This window comes from Ammodytes marinus (assembly GCF_949987685.1).
Source record: "Ammodytes marinus genome assembly, chromosome: 1".
Lineage (NCBI taxonomy): Eukaryota > Metazoa > Chordata > Actinopteri > Uranoscopiformes > Ammodytidae > Ammodytes > Ammodytes marinus.
In genome coordinates this window covers 1,525,087-1,532,312 of record NC_137230.1, presented here as the reverse complement: position 1 = coordinate 1,532,312, position 7,226 = coordinate 1,525,087, and positions in this window count along the sequence as shown.

The following is a 7,226-nucleotide window of genomic DNA, read 5'->3' as shown; positions in this document are numbered from 1 at the left end:
AATATTAATGGGGGACGGGACTTATTAATACAATTTTTTTTTTCCATCAAAGAGTTTTGGCGCAAATGCTAATCGCAGCTAGCATGTCCATTGACATTACATTGTGTAGTTAGCTCCGGCCGCCATTTTGTCAAGGCTGACAATCTGCTTTTGCTCATAACTCGCCAACCAAACATCGCACATTAAAAAACTTGAAATCCACTTGTTCTGTAAATTGAGTTGCATCGTTCTACCGTGGCAGTTTCGCGAAATTCATCCATAAGGGGGCGCCAGAAGCACACAAAATGTATATCTTGTAAACAGCAATAATTATATAACTCCCACACCGAACATCCCACAGTTAAAAACTTTATATCCAGAAGATATCCACTGGAGTCAGCTGCATCTTTTAGCATAGGCCACGCCTCTTTTAGCCGTTAAGAATAATTATCAAAATTGCTAATGCAAAACGGATTTTCCATTTCAGCTTCCTTAATTTCTCTGCAACTTTTTTGCTTTTTGGTCTGTAACTCCCAAACCGAACATCCCGCATTCAAAAACTTTACATCCCCGGATTCTGTGAAGTGAGCGGCCGGCGGCACGGTCTGCGACGCCCGGGTCCCAAGTTGCGTTGGAAGGCTTGGCCCCCTAATAACTGCTTGCAGTTCTAGTTCTGACTGAAACTACTACACTATGACCTAACTAACATGTTTACTCTTCAAAGTATGCTGTGTGTGTGCATTTTGGAGGAATATTAACCCACCTGTTGTTTGAGAAAGAAGAGACACGAAGCAAAACTTTCATTAGTCTCGATCGCAGGATTTATTCTGCAGTGCCGTGCCCCCGTGGTATTAGGGACTTTAAGCAGCGGTGTTTTAGCGACAGCTACGGCGTCGGGGAAAGATTCCAACGGCTTCCACTATCGCCTAGCAACTCTTAGAACGGCTACTTGCTGCAGTTGGTGTAGCGCTCACAACGTCAAAACCCTGTTCTGCCGTTGTAAACAGACGGACTACGGCTCTGACTCGCTCTGACTACAGCGATAGGAGGTGATGACATAAGTTCTCGAATGCTAAAAATTCTACTCGACCGCCGAAGCCGTCCTCTCAACCGTCGTTGCTTAAAGTCCCTAACCCCTTGGCGCTGTGCGCCCTCTAGTGGCTTGGTGAGTCATTATAGAGAAAGCTGACATTGTAAAATAGATTATTTAGTCAAAAACAAAAAAATTAAGAGGTGTCTACTTTTATCTAATTAAACCTTCTTTTACACTTTTTACTGATGCATCACATGTATTCATATTTTTAACCCTTTTCACACAATGTAGAACTGCTTTTTCTAACCCATTACATAACTGCAAGTGAGGAAGTTTTCTGAACAAATCAATACTTTTTTTTTAGAGTAGAATTTTATCATACAACATGATTTTTCATTAAATTACTGACATCCACCCTTTTTATGATATTTATGATATTATCATTTAATTTTATTTAGAACATTGTCTGTGTAGGCTGACGTACGCTATGACGCACAATGCAGAACAATGCTATGCGCGCGGCAGGAAAATTTGAAAAGTCAGGCTTGTTACAAGTGCAACATGTCGCAAAAAAGAAGCATTTCCGATTTTTTTGGCCCCAAGAACTTGATGATCAAATTACCAGCCGGACATCCGATTCCCTGTCAGCAGCCCGCTGTCTCCCATGGACATATAAAGAAATGGACACCGTATTGAAACATGGCGCCCATTCATTCCTATGAAAGCTGCTCATAGGCGCAGAGAAGCAACAAGGAAGTACAATCCGGAAATTCCATGCGGCCCAAAGCATTACGTAGCATGGACGTAGCGGCATTATGGACCTATCAAGAAAGAGGGCGGCAAGCGTAGCGGACTGGAGGCGGGTGTCTCGTTCTGAAGCATCTAGCCTGGCGAAAACAAACTGAAAGCCGTTAAAAGCCGTTGGGCTAATAAAACGCTTGAGGTGGCGTTTTGAAATGAGAAAACTTACATTTTAATAGTATATGGTCTAAAGATAAGTATGAGCCTATGATTGATATCCAGAAAAAATGTGCAGAGACACAATCTTGTTCGCCGCTTGTACTGTGTGGACAGGGACATCTGCCTACAGGCCGCATGAAAATAAGCTCCACCCCTTACCATGCAATACCAATGGGTTGGCCACATGTCCATGCTGGCTGCTCGGAGAAGGCAGCATCCTGGGGGCCTGCTGTCTCCCCAGCACCCCTGAGGAGGAGAGTTCATGTCCAGGGACGCTATTGCTGCATGACTGCGCCGGCAACACTGATGCTATTGCTAGCCCCGCCCTCTGGTCGATTCTAATGTGTTGGACTGCGCCGGCAACAATGATGCTAGTCCCCCTCCGGTCGATCCTAATTTCATGTTGGCTTTGCCTTTGGCTAACGTGCAACAGCCGGCACCAGTCGCAACAACTAGTTACTCTGTTGGTGAAGAGCCCTGTCAGCCAAAGGAGTTTCACTTCCCAGCCAGGCGATCGGCAAGTGAGAACTTTAGTCGGTCATTTAAGGTTGGTTGGTTTGGCTAGTGGACGTGGCTACACTACGTGAGGGAAACCGACACCGCGTTATGCTTCGTGTGTTGCTCTGCTATAGAGAAAAAGCTTGTCAGGGCAGACGGGATAAATGCTGGCAACTTCATCAAAGAGGGTTTAGCAATTGGCGGAAGGCAGGGGAAAAGTTTCGGGAGCATGACAAATCTCGTTTCCATACAGAAGCCATAAGCAAGCTGGCGGCATTGAAAAGGACCCCAATTAATGCCCTAATGTTACAAGCAGTTGCTAAAGAGCATATAACTGCGGTGACTGTTTTGGAGCTGGCCATTCGATCGGTGAAATTTTTAACCCGCGAGGGGCTACCGCTGCAAGGACAGGAGCACAGTGACGGGGTGTTTTGGCAGCTGATGCTGGAGAGAACGCATGACAAGCCCGCTGCACATGAGTGGCTGCTCCGGAGAAACAACTGGATGTCTGACAGCATCCAGAACGAGCTTTTGGAACGGTTGGCTCATGCTGTCCAACGGAAAATAGTGGCGGAGGCTTCAAACTCTCCGTGTTACGGATTGACAGCCGATGGCACAACCGACGTCACAGCCAAGGAGCAGTTTTCTTGCCATTTACTAAAGGAAATTTTCCCTGGCTCATTTTTTGTACATTGCTGCAACCATTCTCTTGACCTGGCGCTCCAAGAGGTCGCAAGAGAGGTACCGATTGTAGCAGACATGTCAGCTTTGTCCAAAGCCTCGCCAATGTGGTCAGGGAATCCACAAAGCGTAAAATGATGTTTTAATATTTTTTTGGGGAAGATGATGCAAAATTCAATATACTTGGATTGAGTCCAACAAGGTGGTGTGTCCGAACCAGCGCAATTGCCAGGGTGAGCCGTGCATATGGTCCTCTCCTCCAGACGCTAGATACCCTCCAGGAAGACCGCAGTGTCCGCGTGAAACACGGAGTAAGATCTTTGGGCTTCTAAAGCAAGCCAAGAAAGCTAAAACGGTGTTTGGCTTGCTCTGCTCTGAAGCTCTTTTTGGATCGTGCGAGGCTGTTGCTAAAGTGCTCCAAGGAGAAAAAGCAACCGCGGCTGGAGCACTGGAGTGCGTCAGGATCCTGAAAGGGCGCGTGCATGCCCTCCGCGAGGAAAAGGCGGTGGATGAAATTATAAAGAAAACTAAGGCAACAGCAGCTGCACACAACTTCAAAATGCCCGACCCTAGTAGCCGGGTTAGCAAGACACCATCCCGCTTCCGCAGCACAACAGAGGCTGCAGAAGACGTCGTGCCAACGAAAGGAGAGGCGTCATGGAGAATGGAGTTTTTTGAGGCTCTTGACCTCGTGAAGGCCGAAATAGAGCGCCAGTTTGACCAGAGCGGCATGTCAATTGCCTCATGCAGGGAAGAAACGCTGCTTGCTGCTGCAAAGGGGTCAGTTGACGACACAGAGGCAGGCCTGAGCTCTCTCCAACTGCCTGGAAATATAGATGTGCCTGGTCTCCACATGCAATTGAGGATGCTGGGGGACCTCACAAAGCAGAAGGAGGACTTTGGGACAGTTCACGAACTTGGGATGTACTTTTCCAGCTTGCAAAGCCAAACAAGAGGACTTTTCAAGGACGTGGAAAATCTCCTCCAGCTGGTTCTTTGCATGCCCATCTCCGTGGCCTCATCAGAGCGATTGTTCTCTGCGCTCCGCCGCCTGAAAACCTGGCTGCGCAACACGGTCTCGCAGAGGAGACTTACACACCTGGCCTTACTGCACATGCACCAGGACATTCTGGACACACTGGACACTCGTGCTCTCATGAGGGAGTTTATTTCCACCACCCCTGAGCGCAAGACCACCTTCGGTGTTTTACCGTCAGCATAAGGTAAAACGTGATTTTTTTATGTTCCTTGCCGCCGTGCAGGCTCACTTTGGTCAGTGTCATATTTGTGAGTATCTGTTATGTGTGCTTGCAACTTATATAGACTACTGTTGAGTTATTTAGTGTGTGAAGTATGTAGGCTGACTCCGTGGGTTTGAGATGTTACAGTTTAGCTGGTTAGCTTATATCACCTGTCAGCTCATTAGCATGATCACTCGGTCTATTGTTGATGTGAGAATAGTGTTAGATAAGTACACCCCCCTATATATATATTTTATATTTTATTGTCTGAAGTCCTTATTTTTGCCATAATTAGTTTAACAGTCATTATTCTTGTTTTTGTTTCATTTTGAAGTAAACATTGTGCTCCATTTACCTTTACACAGGCATATAATGTAATGCATGTAGTACCTCATTTCCGCCACAGGGTGGCTTTGATCTATTGGTGCACTTCTGTCCTGTGAAAGCTACACATTAAACCTGCAGTGCGTAGAATTTTGGGTTTTATTTCCGAACAGACTTTGTAGAAAATAATTACAATATCCATAAGTACGTTTAATTTAGTGCATAATAGCTGAACATTTTTTTGGGAATTATTATTTTTTCCCTTAGAAAAGGTCTCATATATGTCCATATTTCTGCATATTTTGGACCAAGGCCTAGTGCCGCCATCTTGAAAGTGTCATAGTTGGAATGTCATCAGGTGCATTGTTTAAAATGTAGAATTGTTCTTGTCCTTGAAGGCCACTGTAGCTTCTGTTATTATTCGAAAGGGTTGGGGTTACCCAGGGAGTGTTGCATTCTAGAACTTTGTAGAACTTTCTGGATGATGTCATATTACACACTGCACCTTTAAGTAGAGCAGTATTGAAACATGGCGGACAGAACGTGTCGTAACCAAATGTGTACTTTGCCTGTGTATGTTTACAGGTAAGCAAACAATATGAGTCATGAATGTACATAAGAATGAGCTGGGAAAGGGTTTAGATATGTGGGGAAGATTTGGCTCGTTAACTCCGCCGTGAATGTTGTATTAAAAGGTTGTAATGCCGTCATAAGCAACTCCAGTAGCAGCTAAGCTAATCTTCTTGCGTCACCATTAGGGTCCGGTCGCGGTACATTTATGTAGATTGTGTTTGTTTACTTTGTATGCCAAGGTTAAGAACTGGGAATATTATCAGGAGCCACAGTGTGATTTTATTTTGTGTATTTCCATTGCAAATTACTATGTGTATTAATATGTATTTTTGTGAATTGTGTAATACTTAGATAGGATGTAAACAGACAGAAAGCTACACATTAAGTAGAGCAGTATTGAAACATGGCGGACAGAACGTGTCGCAAATGTGTACTTTGCCTGTGTATGTTTACAGAACTCATTAAAAGAAACTACTCTTCAAGTCACTCTTGAGTTTAATTATTCAAGTGTGCAACATTGACATTGTTATTGTTGTCTAATATGTGCCGTGTTTGAGCGGCCAGTATGGCACATGCTTGCCTTGTCATTAAGAGTGTGTTATAACTATTGTCTATTGTCTCATTGTTATTGTACTGTGAAACTCACGTAGGCTATTATCGCTGATTGTCCCCTAGTTCTTTCTATAGTGAAATGGCAATCATTCTGTGTCATGCATAGGCTAGTTAATATTGCTTTGGAAAATGTGTAACTGTTCGTTAAATAGTAGTCATAGGCTACAGTTTATTTACTCGCATGTTTTTTGCATCCTAAACACATTTTAAAAAAGACAGTCTGTTTTACTTTGTGGACATCAATAAAGCCGTTTGATTAGAAATAAACCTGCATTCCGTATGTGATCTGTCCATAGCTGAATATGGTACTATGCTGATTTTACATAAGCATGTTGGTGTTCAACATCTGTTGTAGTGCAAAACATTCTAAAACTGGTGTAAAATGTTGCTGGCCATATTAATAGACACGTTGAATGTTATTGCTTTGATCCTGGAATCCCGCACGTAAATTGGTTGGCAAAATCTCGTAACTCTGGATGAAAATTAAGGCTTTCTTTTTCTGTCACTTTCCTTTGTAAACCTTTACAATTTAACCTCCTGAATCCTTGAACGCTGTGTATAATCCCGGACCGCAACAGCTTGTCGGCATGTTGTTAGTGTGAGAAATGCAGCACAGTATCAGCCGAGTTGACTCTAATTTCCACATTATTTACTTGCTAACGTTTGTGAATAACAGTGGCTAGTTGGCAGAGTTAGTCTTTTTACACACCAGTAGAGAGTTTATCAGAGCGGAGCCCTGAATGTGACGTCACCCGTCATCTCGTCTCCGTAAACATGAGGTTGCGCAGCATTTATTATGACGTCATTATATAGACTCTCTCTCAGCACCCCCCACTCGGACTGACTTCCCGCGTCTCTGGCCTGAATGCAAAACGCTATGTGTGCCGGAAACTAACACCGCAGATCACCCTGAACACACCATCCCCACGGTGAAACATGGGTTGCGTTCCGAATCGCATACTTTCTACTATATAGTATGTAGAAAAAAGAATTAGGATGTCCCGATACTTGTGGCCAGATTTAGGATGGTTAGAAGTACCCGGATGTCCTACTTCATGCCGCCAAGATTGTTAGGTTGCGTTCCGAATCGCATACTCTTTCTTTTTTCTATTCTACATACTACATCCGACGATAAAAAGAATCTAGTTAGGATGCAGTAGGCATACTATTGGGACATACTTTGTCCCAATAGTATGCCATACATTGAGAGCAGCGGAGAACTCAGATTCACAGCATTAAAAATCTCTGAAAATCTCTGGAGATGTCCAAAAAAGGAAAAACCACTGATAAGGCAATGGAGGAAGACAAAGTTTTTGCGGAAGAAA